Raw genomic sequence first — 21,338 nt, 5'->3', positions numbered from 1 at the left:
TTGTCTGCCCGATTAACTATTTCGTGGAAGGGCTCGCCACTCGATTTGAAATAAGCTGTAGTATATTATATACCGGAGCTCAACATTTCCCTTCACTTATACGTGGCGGTATTTTACGAGTACCACCATCTTAACAGGTGATAACTTTTTACTCCTTCACTGTATATAAACTGTGTACAAATGAGTTGTATTACAAAATTTAGATCTTTATTCAAAATTTTTTAATTTTCAGCTTTTATTTTTAATAAACAATGAAAGATTTTGAGAATAAAACGCTATGATTTTACGAATAAAATGCTATCTTGGTTTCTATTGGTTATAAAAGAGGTTATAAAAGAGAAGGTTATATAATAACCTATAAACTTATTTAGTCGATTTGTTTGAAATTTGGGATACTTTAATAATTTATTAACTGTTATATTCTTAAGCTTAATAATTACATGTGTTAGTGCAAAAAATGGGCTATATCGAACAAGCGTCATATATTTTTTTAAATAATACTGTATCATTCCCGAATTCATTGTGTGGGGAGAAAATTATTTTATATCAGTGTTAATTATTTAGGTCCAGTTAAACAATGACCCATTTAAAAATAATTAAAAATGTTAACAAAATGTATATGGTTTAATTTATTAAACATTACGACTGCACATTTTAGTAGCCATAAAATTTGACCATTGTAATTTTGGGTATAAAAGCAAGTTGAAAATTGTAAAAATTATACATCTGTCAAAAATTCGTATTAAGGATGAAGTGTTATATTTCTGCTGTATTGTTGGTAAGCATTTCATAATTTAAAAGTAATTTTATTTTAGATCTTATCTTTAGATCTATGTCAATGTTTGTTGAGATTTTCTCGCGTAAGTACATATAATATGTATAAAATGCGACAGATACGCACCATATAGTGGGGCGCTAAAGGCTTAAACATCGAGTGAATGCGCGTAATTAACAACTTTCCGTAGCAAAAAAGGTGAATTTAATGGGTCTAACACTTTTTTCTACCTTCATCTTACAGCATCTTTCCCTCTTACCGTTGCCGTTGGACTAGCTGTTTTTCTTCTTCTTTTTTCTTGATCACTTCACGGATATAGTGTTATACACTAATCCAACCAGCTTTATTTTTTATCAGTTTCTTAATAATTTCTCTCCCAAAATTCACACCTGTCTTTCTTTCCATTTGGTTTCTTTCTACTATCTATCTGTTGATCTCTAACATCAAATGTGTCACAGTGTCCGAGTGTCCGCATTATACGCACTCATCCATATCAGGCCTTCCGAGAAGCTAGAGAGGTATCCTATCACATCCTCTATGTTGGTCCATTATTCCTGCCATCTTTTAATTGACCTTTGCCTTTTCTGTCTTATCTCAGTCATAGTAAGGTCTAGGTCTCTTCTCTCATACAGCTCTTTTCTTTTCACTGCCAACACATGCAAAGAAAACACATCCAATGATGGTTCAAAAAGCTGAAGCAGACACAGTTCTTTGGGCGCAGGCCACTCGCAGCAGACTTTTTCTGTTGACTTATGCATCATAAGCCTTCTGTAGGCCCTTATTTTTACCGCACCACTCCAGACTAATGCCGCATAGAGGAAGATCAAAGAAAAACAAAATTTGTTTAATTTACTAATGTTTGTATTTTGAGAACGATTTCCGAAGTGGAAATTGAAACATCAATAAACGTACTTTAACCTTTAATTGTGGCTTATTCCCATTTAAATAGTAATTAGGAAGATCGACTGCATAATACCGTGTAAGACCCCCCTCCTTTCGTATTTGGGTCCCCCAATGATATGCATCTCCCTCGCAATTCTTTTACCTTCAGAATGATGACTTCTGACTTCTCTGTCGCGAGTTTCAGTCCGTGCTGTATCATCCATTTTTTTACGACCCCACTTGCGTTCCGAACCCGTATTTAGATATGACCCATCCCATACCACACCGAATGCTAAGAAGGTTGTTACCTCTTGCGTTCACAATTCATAACTCCGTCATATGTCAGGTTCCATAAAGTCGGGCCCAAGACAGATCTCTGGGGAACCCCGGCCATCACATCGCGGAACAAGCTAGATTTAATTAGGATACAACACTAACAATCATTACCTATGGTATAATTTCACTATTTGAGAGAGTGTGTCATCGTTTAAAGGCCCAGAAATGCGGAAAGCTGTTTGGAAATCCAGTGACGTACACTTACTTTTATTTTAACGTTAATTATATTTTATTTTTTAAATATTAATGTTCGAAATAGGCCACAATATATTTATTTACAAGTTTTTACTGACGTTTCGATCTCTATATCCAAAGACCGCTTTCAAAGATATAAATGATAGTTATATTTATTTTATTTGTTTATTATTATATATTTTTATAATCTTATATTGTTTATTTTTTTTTCTATCTTTAAAAACGGAATAGAGATCGAAACGTCAATGTATTAAACATGTAAATAGATATATTGTGGCTTATGTCCAACCTTCTCCCTAAAAATACAGAATGCCACAAACAAGCAGCTATAGAAAAATAAATATATATCTGTCATTTTTATGTTTGAAAACGGTCTCTTAATAGAGATCGAAACGTCCGTAAATTAAACATATTGAATAAATATATTGTGGCTTATTTCCAACATCATTTCTAAAAATACAGAACGACAAGCGAAAAGCCATAGAAAATAAATAGTACTATCATTTGTATAACTGAAAACGGTCTCTGGATATAGAGATCGAAACGTCAATAAATAAACATATGAATAAATATTTTGTGGCTCATTCCCTACATTCCCCTAAAAATACAGAATGCCACAAACAAAAAGCTATAAAAAAGAAGTAATTTTGCAGAAAGTTTACTGATACCAACCGGCTGTCGCGGAAGTTACGCTAAAACGTCTTTTGACGTGACCCGTCCTTAAAGAGTTACACAATGAAATTTTTTTAAAATAAATTTTAAGACAGTTTCCACACCACCCCAGAGGTATGTCTTGTGGCGCGATACTTTTTTTAAATGGGTGTTCGCCAAGAGCCACATTATCTTATTAAATAAAATGAACAAAACACTTAAACAGTATAAAACAAAACACAATAAAATCCTATAAAACAAAATAAAATTCTATAAAAACAAAATAAAAATAATGTTTGATGTGTTTAAACACAAACACTATACACACTTACTATGTTCTTCTCGTTTTTTTTTTGTTTTTGGTTTTTTTTATGCTGATGTTCTTATTAAACTATTAGAAAATATTATTCGCTGTCTAAACCTGAAGATGCAGTGCTACTATCGCTGTCATTATCTTCACCACCTGGTGTAATTATAATTGGCTCTAGTAAAACTTTTATATGAGTGTCAAGTTCCCACATACGATGTTCTTCTTTAATTATGTGGCCTATACATTTAGCCCATTTCTCTGGAGTTACATGGAGGATTGCTTGAATCAAAAGTTTCTTAATTTCGTTTAATTTGAACGTTTTGTTATTGCGTGCTACTTCTCCTTTCACTTGCTCCCAGATAAGTTCAATGGGATTAAGTTCGCAATGATAAGGTGGTAGACGCAAAACTTTGACACCATAATCTTTTGCAGTTTCATCTACAGCATATTTAAGATATTCAATTTTCCTTAACCGTGCAATGTCAAGGAGCTAAATTTTGAGCATTGATTCTTCGTATGCAATCCCCTTTTCTGTAAGCCATTGTTGAATCCTCCCTTTCAATTTCTTTAATAATCACCTGTTTTTTTCGACTCAAATTAAAGAAAACCATCATCAAGAAACCCTGTATCACTTCCTATATGGGTGACGATTAAACGCCGTCCCTTTTCTGATGGAGCTTTTAATCCTGTATATCAGCCTTCTATAAATGCTTCGCGTTTACTTTTGACATTTAAATCTTGCCAAACTTTTTCAATTGTATGACCTTTTCCAACCTTGGTTAATCCAGGTTTCATCCAAATAACATATTTTGCGTCTAGTGCTACGAATTTTGCGTATTTCTTCTAAATATTTTCTTCTCCGCACAATAATTTTATTTTTTTCTAATAGCATACTTTTTCTGTTGAGTTTTACATATCGAAAGTCCATTTCACGCATGGTCCTGGTTAAGACTCTACGAGATATCTTGGGTAAGGAGTCATCGTTTTCGAGCTCTTGAGAAATATTTTTCAGTGTTGGAATTTCACTCCGAAAATAAAATAAATGAATTTTTCGACGTATAATATTCCTTGTCTCGTCATCCAAAACAATGCTTTTCCTACCTCTAGTTTTACCTTTTTCTTGCTTTTTATTTTCCGATGTATTTTTAAGTACACGCTAAATACAGCTAACGGATACTTTTGTTAAACTGCTACAAATGTCGACCGCTTGGCTAACATTTAATTCCATTTTTCTGCCGACAATTCCTTCATAAACGTTTCGTATTATTACTTTCTCTTCGGACGTTAACATTTTCCGTCTCTTTTGCGGCATTTCATTTTTGGAATCAACATCAGAATTTTGCAGTCTTCTCTTGGAACAACTCGGTTTTTCGTCCAACTCCAATAAATCTCAAACCAAATAATCACAGAATATAACTAAAAATTTACTATAAAACGACAAACTATAACACTCGTATTATCAATAACACGTTTTATCAATAACATAAACTTATCGCATAAAATACCCTACCCTCAGAAACGCCAATGTAAATAACCTATTGTTGATGGGCACTCGCTCGACAAAAACTAGTCTTACGGCTTTCTGTGGATCTGAATTGAATCGGAATTCCATCGCTAATTCCAAAGTTGCCAAACGATTGAAAAATATTGTTTTAAAATATCGATTTTTATTTTATAAATTTAAATATGTAACGAAACGGAACATATAAATAAAATTTATTGAATTACAATTTTGTGCTTAATTTTTACTATTGAAAAAATCAGGTTTTTTGTATTTTTATGACGGTAATAATCGCTGCATGGAAGAATACAGGTTTTGTATGACCATAATTACTACTTGTGAATATGAATTGGCTACATTGTACGACAACTTCTGGTCAAGTCTACTATAGAGAAGCACAAATAAATATACTACTTTATATATTCTGTAATTTCTTATGAGGAAACGCAAATTGCAATCGAGAAAACAGGCAGTTTTCGAGGGCCGCTGTGTACATTTAAATTTGAGGATATTCGGCGTTTAAACTATGATATCACTCTTCTAAATTGAGGGTTTCTACTTTAGTAATAAATGACCCGAAAGAGAAGTCTGTAGAATACAAAAAATCATTGACATTGATAGTTTGTGAACTACGAGAAAGCATTTGATACTACATATAAGTCAGCAGAAAATATTAACAGCATTAACAGAATATTGAATAGACCATCGCTGCACCAACAAAATGCAACATATCTACCAAAATGCCACGTATACCGAACACTAAACAAATATATTTTGTATACAGCGAGGAGTACGGCAAGGAGACAAGGAGACTTTTCAATGTGTTCGCGACACTTTTAGAATATACGTGTAAAAAGGCAGATCTGAACGATAATAATATTAACATTATTGGAGAAAAGCTCAGTCGTTTAAGATCCTTAGATGATATTGTCCTTATAGCCGATTGTATGGATGATGGCAAAATTATGTTCTACGCCTTGCATCTCCGTCGTATTTCTGTACTTATAGCTCTGTTCCATAGTGTCTTACCATCGATTTGTAAACAAAAATGTATCTCTATTTTTTATAATAGGTATAAACAGTTATATTTTCGCAACATACATTCATGAGGTTGCATTATACTGTATAAGGTTTATGTAATTTTTTTTAAAACCAGTTAAAAGAAACTATTACTTAGATGCCGCTAAAAAAAAGAAATTTATTCAAAGAAGAACAAAACATATTATGGTAATTTCTAATTGGATTTTTTACACATTGTATTATATTTAAAGTTTTGTTTAACGTTCTATATTTTTCTCACCTAATAATTTACTTTATACTTAGGTGTTCCTAACACTTGCAACTTTTTTGGTATATGGCCAGCCAGACCCGACAAGTCTACCATTAGATCCTTGTTATTATGTACCTTGCTATCATGACGCCCCATTGCCGGCTCCCAGGACAAGAGTTAATCCACTGAGGGACCCGTTGTTGGCTCCCAGGGCAAGAGTTAATCCACTTCTAGACTCACGGACCCAGTTGCTAGACCCACTTAACACATTGCCGTTATATCGCCGAGCACGCAGAAGTTATCCTACACATCCTTTTTATAGGGGATACCAATTCTATTAGAATGTACAACAGGAGATTCGGTAGACTCGTATCGTCTTAACATTGATTATATGATTCTAGTTTAAAGTCATTTATCGTCTTAATATTAATTAATCTGTATTAATAACTAATTAAAATTATTAATAAAATATTGTTTAAATTGGAGTGTTTTATTATATTCCCATTGTAGTTATTCTTATAGTATGGCAATACTATTTTTTTTCCTGAATAATCTATAGGTTTCTGTAGTAGACAATTTTGCTTAGTGGCATTCTTTCTTTAAAATGCAATTTTATTTTCTTTTTATACTATTACTTGTTACAATTTGAAAAATATGAAGAATAACATAAAGAACAGATAAAAGAAAGCCCTAGTAAAAAGAACAATAAACACAAATGGAAATAATGAACCACAGTTCACTATCGGTCTTAATAGAGCGATATAACAGTTATTTCGGTGTAGTTCCCACCTTATCAGTCTACCCAGGCTTGCTAACAATTTAAACTACATACAAAAGGTTCAACTAATGTCTTCAAAATACTCTCTACGATGGTAGTTACAGTTAAATTATTTTCTGTTCTCTTGGCTGTACCTTCTTTAGGTACCATCTCCTCTAAGGAGGTTGGTAATCATCACAGCTATTTTCACTTTTGAGATTGCAGCTCTGAACAAGTCGACGGAACTGCAAGTATATCACTTTCTCAGATTGTTGAGCCAGGAGATGCGTCTTCTTCCAATACTTAATTTTCTCTGTATTTTTCCCTGCATTATGGTTTGTAGCAACAGTTTGTCATAACGTGGCCGAGATATTGTAACTTTCTTATCTTAATCGTATTTATGATTTCCATTTCCTTTGTCATCTTTCTGAGGACCTCAACATTTGTTATTCGGTCTACCCAACTCATTTTTAATATTCTTCGGTAAGTCCACATCTCGAATGCTTTAAGTCAATTGCTCACCTCTTTCTTTAAAGTCCAGGCCTCCACCCCATACAGCAGCACCAAAACACACATGAACGTAATATTCTTATTTTGGGTTGCAAACTAAGGTGTCTACTGCATAATCCTTTTCTCATCTTATTACATGTTGCTCTAGCTTGTCCAATTATCATTTTTATTTTTTGTGTATACTCGTTATTTTCATTATTAATTGTACCAAGATATCTGTATTTTTTTACTTTTTCTATTGGAACCCCTCTTATGTTTAAAATGTCTTGTGGTTGTGTATTGGAAATTGTCATATATTTTGTTTTATTGGCATTAAGCGTTAGTCCGCTTTCCTCACTAGCATTTACTACATTATCTAAAAGTATCTGTAGATCTTGTATATTCTCTGCAATTAGTATAGTAGCATCGGCATATCTGATATTTTTTGCCGTTGACTTTTATTCCAATTGTTACATTTTCGAGTGATTTTTTAATTATTTCTTCCGAATATAGATTGAACAATAAGGAGGAGAGTATGCAACCTTTAAGTAACTGATTTCCATTTCCTTTGTCATCTTTCTGACGACCTTAACATTTGTTATTCGGTCTACCCAACTCATTTTTAATATTCTTCGGTAAGTCCATATCTCTAATGCTTTAAGTCAATTACTCACCTCTTTCTTTAAGGTCCAGGCCTCCATCCCATACAGAAGCACCAAAACACATATGAACGTAATATTCTTATTTTGGGTTGCAAACTAAGGTATCTACTGCATAATCCTTTTCTCATCTTATTACATGTTGCTCTAGCTTGTCCAATTATTATTTTAATATTTTCTGTATACTCGTTATTTTCATTAATAATTTGTACCAAGATATCTGTATTTTTTTACTTTTTCTATTGGAACACCTCTTATGTTTAAAATGTCTTGTTGTTATGTTTTGGAAATTGTCATAAATTTTGTTTTATTAGCATTAAGCGTTAGTCCGCTTTCCTCACTAGCGTTTACTACATTATCTAAAAGTGTCTGTAGATCTTGTATATTTTCTGCAATTAGTATAGTATCATCGACATATCTGTTATTGTTGATGGGTCTGCCGTTGACTTTTATTCCAATTGTTACATTTTCGAAAGATTTTTTAATTATTTCTTCCGAATATAGATTGAACAATAAGGGGGAGAGTATGCAACCTTGCCTTATGCCTCTTTTTATTTCTACTTCCTCCGAAAGTTCTTTGCCTACTCTGACTTTAGCTGTTTGGTTAAAGTAGAGATGAGTTATTATTCTTAAGTCTGTTTTCTTAATGTGTTTATCTTTAAGTAACTGTATAAGACGGTTGTTTCGGACCTTATCGAACGCCTTATTATAATCAATAAAACAAATATAGAGTGGTTGGTTTACATCCATACATCTTTGCATGAGGACGTTAAATCCAAATAATACCTCTCATGTACCAATGGCATTCCTAAATCCAAATTGGGTTTCAGTGATGTCTTGTTCCACTTTTTTGAAAATTCTTAAATGGATAATTTTTAAGAATTTTTTTAGTGTGTGACTCATTAGACTCATTATACGGTGGTCATTACATTCCCTTGAGTTAGGTTTTTTGGTAATGTAATAAATGTTGATTTGAGCCAATCTCTCGAAATAATACGCGTATTATATATAGTATTATATAAGTCTACTAATACATTGTTCTGATCTTCTGATATTAATGTAATTATTTAAGTTGGAATTATGTCAGGCCCCTCACTTTTATTAGATTTTGTTAGATTTATTGCATGTATTATTTCATATTTAGTTATATTCGGACTTACATCATGTTCCTCGCAATCGTTTATGCTATCCTGTTGTGTCGTGTCGTCCTTAAACAATTCTTGGACGTATTCTCTCCATCTGTTTAGTTTGCCTTTAATATCAGATATTCACATACCTAGGAATGGATCTGGTCGCAAGCAATGAAGAAGAACCGGAAATAAATAGAAGGCTTGTGCTGGCAAATAAAGCCTATTTCGCGATGGGCCACATATTTAAATCGCGAGACGTACACCGGAAAACAAAACTCCGGGTCTATAAAACAATAATCAGGCCCATAGTAAGTTATGGTTGCGAAACATGGGTGGTGACACAGAAATCTGCCAATGCATTAGATGTGTTTGAAAGAAAAATATTACGTAGGATCCTGGGCCCAATAAGTGAAAACAACAACTGGCGAATTAGGTACAATAGAGAAATATACGAGCAATATAGCGAACCACCTCTAGCACAACATACTAAACTGCAGAGATTACGATGGGCAGGGCACGTGGTCCGCATGCATGAGAATAGAATCCCCAGAAAATTATTAAATGCAAGAATGCAGGGAAAAAGACCTGTTGGAAGACCTAAAAAGAGATGGGAAGATGAAGTCGATGAGGATGCCAGGAACTGCCTGGGAACGGGTTCATGGAAAAGAACAGCGGTAAATAGAGATGGTTGGAGAAGCCTGTTGAAGGAGGCCAAGGCCCGATTTGGGCTGTAGCGCCATTGGATGGATTAATATCAGATATTATTTTACCATTCATATCAACCAGGGTGTAACTATTGTTGGACCATCGTATACCTGCTAATTTTTTTAATTTTGTTATGCAATTCCAAACTGTCACGATTTTTCTGGAGTTCTTCTATCTCTAAACATTTGTACCACTTCTTTTTAGCTGTCCGTATTTTATCCTGATCTCCTTGTGTGTGACTTTGTATTAGTTTACAATTTTGTTTTTGTATGATCTTCTTTTGTCTATTAGTTGCCGGATCTCATCTGTCATTCATGAAGTCTAAGCTTTATCGATTTTGATCTCTTGGCTGTAGAAATGTGCAAATATTAGTAGCTTTTAGCAAAAGACTTGCTATTAAAAATAGTCAAATCTCTCTGATTTCAATCGATATCAATAGGGAAATGTAACAACAGATGTTGCAGCATCCACCGCATCAGTGCACTCGGTTTTAGTACTAATTTAAATTACAAAATGTTCAACTTATGTCTCCAAAATACTTCTCACGAGTTCCCGAGTCGACTGATGTGGTTGAGATTACACCGCAATAACTGTTATATCGCTCTATTGATACCGATTCAAAAGCAAAAGGTTTGATTATTTTGTGCTAGAATACCATAATATATACATAGCTTTCATTTAATCACAAAACCAGTAAGCTTTTAATAAAAGCTACCAATATTTGCACATTTTCGATAGACAAGAAGAGAGAACACAATTTATTAAATTGATTAGTTCTTTGCTACCAAAGCAGATCGTACCTCTGTGTGCTAACCAACAAGTTGGGAAGTAATTTTTAGACATTAATTGAATCTTTCGTAGTTTATATTAGTATCAAACCCAAGTCAACCGATGAAGTGGACACTACACTGAATTAACTGTTATATCGCTCTATTGATACTAATTCAAACGTTAAAGGTTACTAATATTTCTACATTTTGACAACTTGGAGGACAGAAAACATATTTAGTTCTTCGCCACCAAAGCAGGGGGCACATATGTTTGCTAATGCTTCAATAATGTGGGAAGTATTTTGGAGACCCTAGTTGAACCTTGCCTTGTTTGAATTGGTATCACGCCCGAGTGGACTAATGAGCTGGGGACCAAACTAAAATAACTGTTATATCGCTTTATTGATACTATTTTAAATGCAAAAGGTTTGACTTATTTGTGCTCCAATGTCATAATATAAATGGCTTTCATTTCATCAGAGCACAAGCAAACTTTTTGCTGTTTATATATATATATATGTATATGTATATGTATATATATATATATATATGTATATATATTGTATATATATATATATATATATATATATATATATATATATATATATTATATATATACATAAAATTGTTTGAAAAACATTAGTGGAAATGAAATACTGTATACATGAAAGCTGCCAGCAAAAGATCTGGGACATAATACGAAAGAGAAAAAAATCACTGAAAGAGGAAGTAGTGATAAACACTATAAATCAAGAAAGAATGCAACTCAGCAATATTGGCAATATTATTTCAAAGTCGTCTACTGTAAAATGTATAATAAATTATGTCTGAATTATCAATATAAATAAGTCAGATAAAATGAAATTATTAGAAGAATTTTTCACCAAGTAAAAAAAAAACAAAATTTATTTAATTTACTAATGTTTTTATTTTGAGAACGATTTCCGAAGTGAAAATTGAAACATCAATAACCTTACTTTACCCTTCAATTGTGGCTTATTCTCAATAAAATAGCAATTAGTTTTTTTTTTCTTCTTTAGCTTGTATCTAACCATTTCTGGACATGGGCCTCTTTCATTTCCTTTTACTGATTTTTATCCTGCGCTATTCGTATTCACTGTTGACCTGCTATTTCTTTTATGTCGTCTATCTATCTCTTTTGAGGCGCTCTTCACTTCTCTTTATCATTGTTGGTCTTCACTCCATAATTTTCTTTCTGTTACTCTGGTTCTCAATAGAACTTCGTCGTTCGTGATTCTGTCTCTCAAAGAGACATTGAGCATTGCTCGTTAGCTCGCATTTTCTTTGCATTGTTTGGGTGTATGCGGACTGGCTTTGGTGAGTATCATGGTTTTAAGACGATGCTAACTAGTAAAATACAAGTATTATACACCTTTGTTTTGAGATGTATGGGTAGGCCTTAATTTTTTAGTATATAGCCCATCTTACCGAACGCCGCCCATGTTAACTCTACACGTCATGCAATTTCTGGTTTTTGGTTTCCCTTTTCAATTTGATAGTGAAGCATAGGTATTTATCCAGTGGACCGACGAAAGAAAAAGACGCGAACATACGGGCGAGGCCAATGAGGACCAAAATGAAAAATTTCGAAAAAAAAAATTAAATATAATAAATAAAAACTCAAAAGTAAATATTTAATTTTAAAGAAAAAATATTATTGTAAGAATTAGCAAACAATACTAATTTAAAAGAAAATTTATACAGAAAATATTGGTAATCAAATTCACATTCCTTGCAGCATGGTGTTATAATATGTAAAGCTGCGGTAACTGAATAGTTAACACCTTCATTTGTACATTGTATTACTGTAAAATTGCCGGTTCGTACTGATTTGCTAAATGTAAAAGTACCTTTTAAAAATATATCGCATATTAAAAAATTAAATAAAAAGCTATTACACGCGTCCAAAATGTCTAGAATGCATTTTAATAATGCGCAAAGAAAAGAGCACTTGTCAAACTTTAATAAGGCTGGTCATTAAGGTAAATTGCGGCAGATTCGAACATAACTCATATGTGCATATGGAAAATCAAACAAAGATGGGATCATTTTACTCTATGTCACGTTTGGGTGGTTCAAAACGACAGAAGATCTTCGCAAAAATCTTTTTGTCATAGCTCGAGAAGCTAACGAAGAGACAGCGTTTTTTGTGCAGCATTCTCACTGAATTTCTAAACCGTAAAGACAACTTTTGGTTTAACGTTGCATTTTTTGATGAAAAAGTGTTTTAATTATATAGCAATGGTCAAATAAAAAATTATAGACCGAGAAATCATACATCAACGATATAGTCATCATTTATATTTTAAAAAATAGTGGAGGTTTATCGGTCAACATATAGGGGTGGATAAGTTCTGATGTCAGGGTTTTTGTTCTCATACAGATGAAAAATAAACTGGATTATATTACAAACATTCTCTTAAAAGCATAATATTGCCATCGGTGATCCAGAGGTTTCAAACGGGTGTCCAATAACAACTTTATCTTCCAATATGACAATAACGTGGTGCTTACTGATAGAATTGTTTAAGAATGGTTGGAAGAAACTTATGTTAATGTTCTTTCGTGACCTTCCAGGAGTCCAGACCCATAGAGCAATAAATGCATGGATTATTTATAAAGAAATATCTAAAAGTAGAGTTAGTCATCGTAAGTTTATTCTTCAGCTGTGTGAAGAATTACTACACTGTACTGGTACTACACTCAGCAAAACCAGTTCCCCAAAAATGCCCAACACACAAAAAAAAAGCCAGTTGAAAATAATTTGTAAAGAAAATTATACCTCCAGTCAGTGCCACGGTTGTAACAAGGCAATGTGTGACAAATGCCAAAAAACAACAGCTGTATGGTGTTCGAAATCCAAATGTGTAAATATTGAAAGAAAAAAATAAAGTCAGATTGAGTTTAGAGTTGATATAATTTCTTTTAACTGGGTTTTTATTGATTTAAGGACTTGGGGTCAAAGTAATCCCTTCAGAGTTTCTACGTATGTGCTAAGCCAGACATTCTAGTTTTAAAACAACTAGAATGACACACGATAAAAAATAAGTATCGAAGTTGTACACTCAAACCATCTGAGGTTCGTAGACAACTTTTCTAAAAATGCACAAAAAACTTTAATTTCGCCTGATAATAGGGACAATACCACATGTATTGCATACCACATTATAGATATAAGAATTTTAGAAAGTCTAACTTAACAGTTATTGCTAAAATGAAATTGTTTATCCAACATTCGCAGCAACACCGGTTCCCAAAAGACGCCCAACACCCAAAAACGAAAAAAATGCCAGTTGAAAATAATTTGTAAAGGAATTCATACTCCCAATCAGTGCCACGGTTGTAACAAGGCAATGTGTGACAAATGCCAAAAAATGCACACTGTATGGTGTTCCAAATATGAAGAGTACACTGCAAAAAGGGGGAATGTCAATAAAGTACAATTTTGAGAAACCTGGTTTTAAAGGTTTAGAGCACCACATTTTAAAAATTGTTACTTTTGGCAACTTCTGATATATATTGTTTTGATTGTTAGAATGTTTTTAAAAGGTTACATATAAGTTTTATTTATTTGTGACATTATTTATTTCTTGGCAAACCTTTTTAAAGTAGTGTAAACAATTTAAACCGGTGTTATTACAGTATTTATTCGTAAATAACTAGATAATCGTTTAGAACATAAAACTTAAAGTATTCTTCTTTTCTTTTTTTGATTAGTGACTTCTGCGACTGGTAAATTTTCAAAATATGTCTTTGCTTTTGGTCCACAAAATGTCTTTAAATGTTGCAGATCTTTAAATTTAGCATCTGATATTGGTAAAAGTGCTAAAAGAAACATTTTTTAAAAACAATAATAATAATAATAATAATGATATACTCACCGTTGTATAATTTTTGTGGCAACTCAAATTGGCCTTTTGGGTATACTTCAGTTAGGTCTTTGATTGGTTCACGAATCACAGAAGATTCCCAATGCCCATTGTAACTTGATCTGTGTTCCACTATTCGAGGATGATCCTCAGAAATTTTAAACTCTCTAATAGGTCTTGATGCAAATGGACATTTCTTTTTGTAATAACAATCCAGTAGTGTTGACCAATCCCTAATCATTGTTTGATCTACTTCAATCACCTGAAATGGAGTAGGCTTGGTTCTGCACGTACGAATTTCAGTAATCCAATCTTGAGGAACTTCAGCTTTTGTCTTTTGACATACCAATGCCATGTCTCGATCACACTCTAAATACGAATGCCCACGCATTGGAAAAGTGACGGTAATGCTTGATAGCCTCTTAGCAATGTGAACAACGTAGTGTAGGAAACGGAACATTGTAAAGTTTTTATTTTGTCCGCCACATGAATTGCAAAATATGGCTAAGTGGCGTACATTTTCGTTAAGACACAAAAATATAAAATTATGAAGAAATGAGACTACCTCATTTGAGCCTTTTCCTCCAACTGTCTCTGGATAGCAATAAAAAATTGGCTGATTAGTTGACATCACATGAATATTAAAAGAAATGAAAGTTAATTGTCTTTTATAGTATGCATCATTTGTTGTAATATTAGGAAGATTTAGATTCTTCTGGTAGTCTAAAGCAATGGCTTCCATTTCAACTGTTTTCATTGCTTTCTTACGGGCAGATCTCTTTCTATCATAAAAAATTTCAGCTTTTGCTTTGTGTACACTATTAGCAATATGTAACTTTCCAATATGTGCTTCTATTTCTTGCCGTGAGACTTCAGTACCAACTGGAAGATGTTCTAGGGATAGTTTGAGTGACTTCATTTCTGCTAAGAATTTGTCACACTCACTGCATGTATCACTGCGTGGATACCAGAAGGAAATGTTGAATTTTGTATTAAATATCCCTCTATAAAACTCATATGAAACAATGGGATTTTGAAGAGCTTTGTACATTTCATGCATTTTTTTAATATTCAATTCATCAGGTAGGTATAATTTATTGGTTTTGTTTCTGCTGTAATGGCTTTCTCTACCCTTGAAAGATTTAATATGATTAATCACACAATCAACTACCTCCTTCGGTTTTTTGTTGGGTTTTTTGTTTAATCCACGTTTGTCTTTTGGAGCAATCCCAAACATTTTCAAACTGAATTGAATAGTTTGTAGCCCCTTTTTCGTGATACCGTGAAGAGAGATAAATGTTAGATAACAAACAACAGTTTCTTTTACGATGTTATCGGCAGTATATCTAACTTTATATGAGTAAGATGCATCATTTAATTTAGCCACCTCTTCTGGTTTCCTGCTTCTTCTTTGAGCAACTGGTCGCACAGAAATAAGACCACCCAGATAAGAATTTTGGTCATTATAATTTTAAATATTAAAATGATTTATTATAAAACGCCTATTCTCTTCTGTTATTTTATTAAAACATTGCAATCGTTTGCACTTACAGTCATCACCTGTTTCATGACTCTGAACACGTAGTAGTTTCATAACCTCCACCATGCGTCCAGTTTTTCTTTTTTTCTTGGATGGTTCCATTATATTATTATATGCACAAAATATTTTAATGATTTAATAATAAACACTCTTTAATAATTAGGTACTATTAAACGACACTAAAAGTAACATTAGGTCACAAACAAAATAAACACATAAATAGGTTAAAATATTATTCTAACCTTTCTTACTATTTCAACCGCTAACAGCAAATGGCATTCAATAACATGACATTCCCCCTTTTTGCTTGGTATGTTCTGACTATCCCCGTTTTTGCTTGGTACCGCATATATTTAAATGCTTTTTTATCACTGACTGTCGCCGTTTCAGCCTTGAACGATAGTTGACATTAATCTGCTATATTCAGAGTAACTGTTACCAACCTTAACTCGAAAAATGAAAAAAACTGACATTCCCCCTTTTTGCAGTGTACTCTTCATATGTAAACACTGAAACTAAAAAATAAAATCAAATTAAGTCCAAAGTTGATACAATTTTTTTAAACTGGGTTTTTATTGATTTAAGGACTTGGGGCCAAAATGATCCTTTCGAAATTTCTAGGTAGGTGCTAAGCCAGACTTTCTAGTGTTAAAAAACGAGAATGGCATACGAAAGGAATAAGTTGTATACTCAAACCGTCTAAGTTCGCAAACAACATACTTCTGATAGCATTACATGTAGAAGATCTGTCTGAAATAATGAAAGAATTTAACGAAACTTTTGAAAAATATACTGTTTCAAATGAATAACGGAAAAACCAAAATACTGAGCTGTATAGATACAAACAGTCGTGCCTTTATAGATAGAGAAAAAGTACTATAAAGAAATTTACTTTCCTGAAGATTGCTCTCGAGTTTTGCTGACAACTAGAAAAAAACATCATTTAATATCATCAAGATGAAATCAAATTTTTTAAGATAATTAGAGAGTAAGATTGCTAATAGATTCCGATCAACCTAAAGTTGAACGAATGAAAATACGAAACCATTTAAAAAAAATAGTTATTTATATTTCGTATAAACATTTTAACAACAAATCCGTTCTTTTCAATAAAATATATGTAAAAGAAAGACATTCTATTATGCCTTGAAGCCTAAGTGATTGGCTATATCGTTACCAAACGCCGTAAAAGTTATGTGACGAAAAAAGCTGACATAATGAAATTAATCCAGTTTATACCTCCCATTTATACATTCTTTAAAGTAGTATAATCAAGAATTATTGTTTAAAAATAAAATTAAAGATTAAAGATTAAATTTAATATTAGATGTCGCTATTGCGTCCGTTTCGAAGCCATTTTATCGTTGCTTCCTAAAGACAGAAAATATTAATTTTCACTTTGAGAACGCCTATGAATAACTGTTCTGATGAGCTTTATTAAAGCGAAATACGTATAAACAGATACATAGACGATTTGTACGTGAAATGAAATCTTGACTGTCTTTTTAATTTAATTTTTATTCGGATCTACTCTGTATGAGTACAAGGAACCAATTCGCTAACGATTTCTGCTTAGTTGATGAGACATGTCGTGGAATGCAAATTTTAGATTCCCCATGTCTCTATTAACATCTTTATCAACGTCTGGCTATGCCTTGCAATTTTTAGAAGGCTCCAGATTAAGGCAGTTATCTGATTTCTGTTTCAAAACTATTTTACGGATTTAATTATTGTTTACTTACTATTAGTATGCCAAAACGGGCTAAACCACATATTGCTTCCTATATCAAGGAACAAAGTGGCCTAACCTACATTTTTAAAAAGCATTGTAAGATTTTCCATATTATAATTGAGTGGCTCAGAACCAGTGACAACTATACAACAATTTCACTTTTTTGAGATAATCGAGGGCAAAGTTAATCGATTATATAAATTTCTAAATAAAGTAACATAACTACATTTTGGGGTTTTTGTATAGGAGAAAATAAAATAATTCAGGTAGAATAAAGCAAAAAAAATATTATTTTAAAATTAGCCTTCTTTTTAAAGAAAAAAGGAAAAAAAAATTATAGGCGTTTTTTGCACTAACAAAATTGAAAAATATTTTGAACCGAAAAAAAAGTATTATTCCGTATCTTCCTCTTCCTCATGAATCTGTGCTAGACCTATATCCATTTCATTGGCGCACTTGAGAGTTTTAAAATAGTCGTCGTCACAAATTGAAAAACTGTGTCCAGACACAACATTTTTTAGATTTATTTCGTTTACACTGCTTCTTTGCATATCATTAAGAAGACCTATCACGACTTTTATATAGTCCTTCATGGCGCTGGCAAGGTTCTCTGTAGATCAAAAACTGCAACATGTTGTTCTTCTTTTTTTTGCTGCTTCAGTTTCTTTCTTCTTCAATTGCTTCACAACTTCCTTTTTTTTTGGTGTATGTTCCTTTCCACTTCAATCTTAGTTTTCTCTTCCCCTTCATTTAATGTTTTGAGCAGATTTTTAAAATAGTCGCATTTTTAATATGTGTCCTTTTGTGGCATGTGAAACGATAGATAAAAAGAAGAATTAAAAGTATCTCTAAAGACAAAAAGAGACAATGGTTTCTTTTCCACAACTTCACAATATTTTTTATATATTATTCATTATACATTAAGGCCATGTTTAAATTTGAATGCAAATCTTTTTTACTTATGTAATGCTTACAATAATGTGCCTCATATACTGGAAATTTGTTAGTAAACTTCATTAGTTACTTTGTATCACAATTTTTCTTATTATGTGGGGCATGTTTACCACGTTTATCCGAAATGGAAGTTCCCGTATATGCTTTTCTGTTTAGAGCATTTGTTATTTTGCCATCGCTAATATCTAAGACGTTTTTAAAAAATTTTTTATATACTTTTTGGTCATTTCCATTTTCATCTTATAATCTGTAACTCATCGTCTTCTGTTTTCTTGATGTTTCCTTCTTTGTATATTTTCTTTTTGCAGGTTCAACAGTAATTTGACCAGAAAGAAAAGCATCTTTGGATAGTCAATCTAACGAATAAAAATATTGACATATTTGCTGTTGACAATATTTACATATTTTATTCGAGCAACTTAGATAACAAGCTCTACAGCAACTTCCTGGTTTGCATACTTTTGGACAACAGTCTTACTTTTATCTGAAACATGTTGTTCTCCCTTCATAACTTTTTGCTTTCTTATAAACTTTTTGGTCAACTTAGGATTTGACTTCCGTTTTCGAGTGTTGGACGCCATTTCAGATGTGACATGGTCGTTGACATTATCTGAAATAAAATCAAATATATGGTAAAATTTATGATAACGTAAAGCCAGAATAGCCTATTCGCTCCCTGCGTGACTATGGTACGATATTTTGAAACGATGCCAGCGTGCGTAGCGGCGAAATACGACACAATTGGACCTACCTTTTTACGCATAAATTTTATCAAAAATGTGTGCAAATACATATTGCGTATTTAATTGTGCTAATAATAGATAAAATAGTAAGTGTAGTTTTTATAGGTTCCCAAAGATTACATATAAATTGGATCCGTGCTATTAATATGAAAAAGTTAATATCACATAACTTCATTTTTATGCAATTGAAATAGGAAAAATTTAAATAATTTACCTTAAATGATATTTTACAAGGCTTCAAGCTAACTGCAGAGTGCCTGATGACTTTAATTTTTATATCATAACTTTTACTATTACTGTTTTTAAATATATACTCTTCACGTGAAAAACTTGATTTGCCAGTACTAGATTTTTTTTTTCTTTTCCGTTTGTGGTTGAAAAGATATATTATGATGAATTTTAATAAACCCAGTTTTTAATACTACATTTAGGTTGTACATAAACTGAAAAATATAATTAAAAAGTTAATAATTAATAATTGTCAATTTCGCATGTATTTAACAATGTCAAACATATGTCATATGTTTAACCTGAAAATTGGTAGGTCCAAAACTGTCAGATGAAGGCGGTAGGTGTCGCGTCAGTCACGCACGGAGCGAATACAACAATATATTATAATACGGTTTGTTAAAAAAATATTAATAAAAAAATCATTTTGTCTTATCGCGAATAATACAAAGTACATACCTGTTGTCTTACTATCACTTTTCCTAGGCTTATACTCTTCTTCTCCTATACGACAATTGGAAAAAGAATCAACACAATAAAACTGAAAGAATCATCACTCAAGGGCTCGGTCATCTTAAAAGCTGTATAGGCACGTCTGGCGTTTAGCGAAAGTGACATGCGTATTTTGCAATATTTTTAATAGATGGCATCACGGGTTTTAAAATTATCTCAAGTATAGGCATGTGCGGCTCTTGTTTAGAAAAAAATATAATTTGCAGAGGTGTACTGAACTTAAAAATTACAACTATGTTGGATATGCACCTTTGGCTCTGAGCCACTCAATTAGCTCCTAAATAAATATATGTTAGTATTCTATATTGTTTGGCAAAAAATTACAATATAACGTCTAATGTTAACAGTGTACTTTCAGTTTGAAATTATTTAGAATTTTAAATCCGCTTTTCTTATTTGTTGCATTTTGGACTTGGGCGATTTGTCATCTCATAGCGGCATTTGATTTTTTTCTTTTTTAAAAACTTAAGTCTTAAGATTGCTGTTATATGATTTGGCTTGTCACATTTGTCCTTATTTTGTCTTGCTTAATAAATACTTTCATTGTACCTTTATAAAGAACCGGCGGTAAAAGATTATAATCATTGATACACTGTTAATATTTATACCTCCTAATCCGCCTATACTAACCTATTATTGGGTTTGCCTAAACTATGTTTTTAGTTAAAAATATCAGCGGTCGTCAATTTAATTGATTTGGTCACAGTTTTCCGCCCTAATAATAAACCAATATACAATCTACAAATTATTTTACATAATATTTTAGGTAATAATTTCGTACATGGATGTTTGAATTTAATAACTGATTAATTTATCGGCCACATATTCTGTTATTTGTAACATTTATGGTCGTTTTCCACTAACTGAATCAACGTAATTTAAATAATACCAGTAATATGCGAAACCCATACCTAAAACTTAATTACTTCAGTTCTGATTAACAATTATAAAACAATAAATGAATTATAATTGTAATTTACGTATTAGTTTCAATGCTCCACTATGATAATTTATTTATGATTTAATAACCAAATAATTTAATAATAGCAACTCGTTATCATCGTGTGGGACCTAACAACAGTGTGAGGCTCATATACGCACATTATCTTACAAGCATTGTGAAACGCTTATATTAATATATTGTATTCATACTAAAAGCATTTGGAAAGGTGAATTTACATGGACAGATCTTTATTATAGATATTTCCCCTGTAAATCGAGTGTGCAAAACTTTCTTTTTATTTCTTTGCCATGAATATTTTTAAGAGTGGACTATCTCCATGACAATTTCGATGATTGGTTCTTATT

At 32.3% G+C, this 21,338-nt stretch overlaps 1 long non-coding RNA gene across 1 annotated transcript; it reads left to right on the top strand.

Annotated features, from left to right (window-relative positions):
* The first annotated feature begins 647 nt into the window (after positions 1-647).
* Positions 648-6,400, top strand: LOC140438635 (uncharacterized). Its single transcript, XR_011950564.1, has 2 exons — positions 648-778; positions 5,974-6,400. It is a non-coding gene; the product is annotated as an uncharacterized lncRNA (long non-coding RNA).
* The last annotated feature ends 14,938 nt before the right edge of the window (positions 6,401-21,338 follow it).

This window comes from Diabrotica undecimpunctata, chromosome 1 (genome assembly GCF_040954645.1).
Source record: "Diabrotica undecimpunctata isolate CICGRU chromosome 1, icDiaUnde3, whole genome shotgun sequence".
In the NCBI taxonomy this organism is placed as follows: Eukaryota; Metazoa; Arthropoda; class Insecta; order Coleoptera; family Chrysomelidae; genus Diabrotica; species Diabrotica undecimpunctata.
This window is presented reverse-complemented; position numbering and strand designations above follow the sequence as displayed.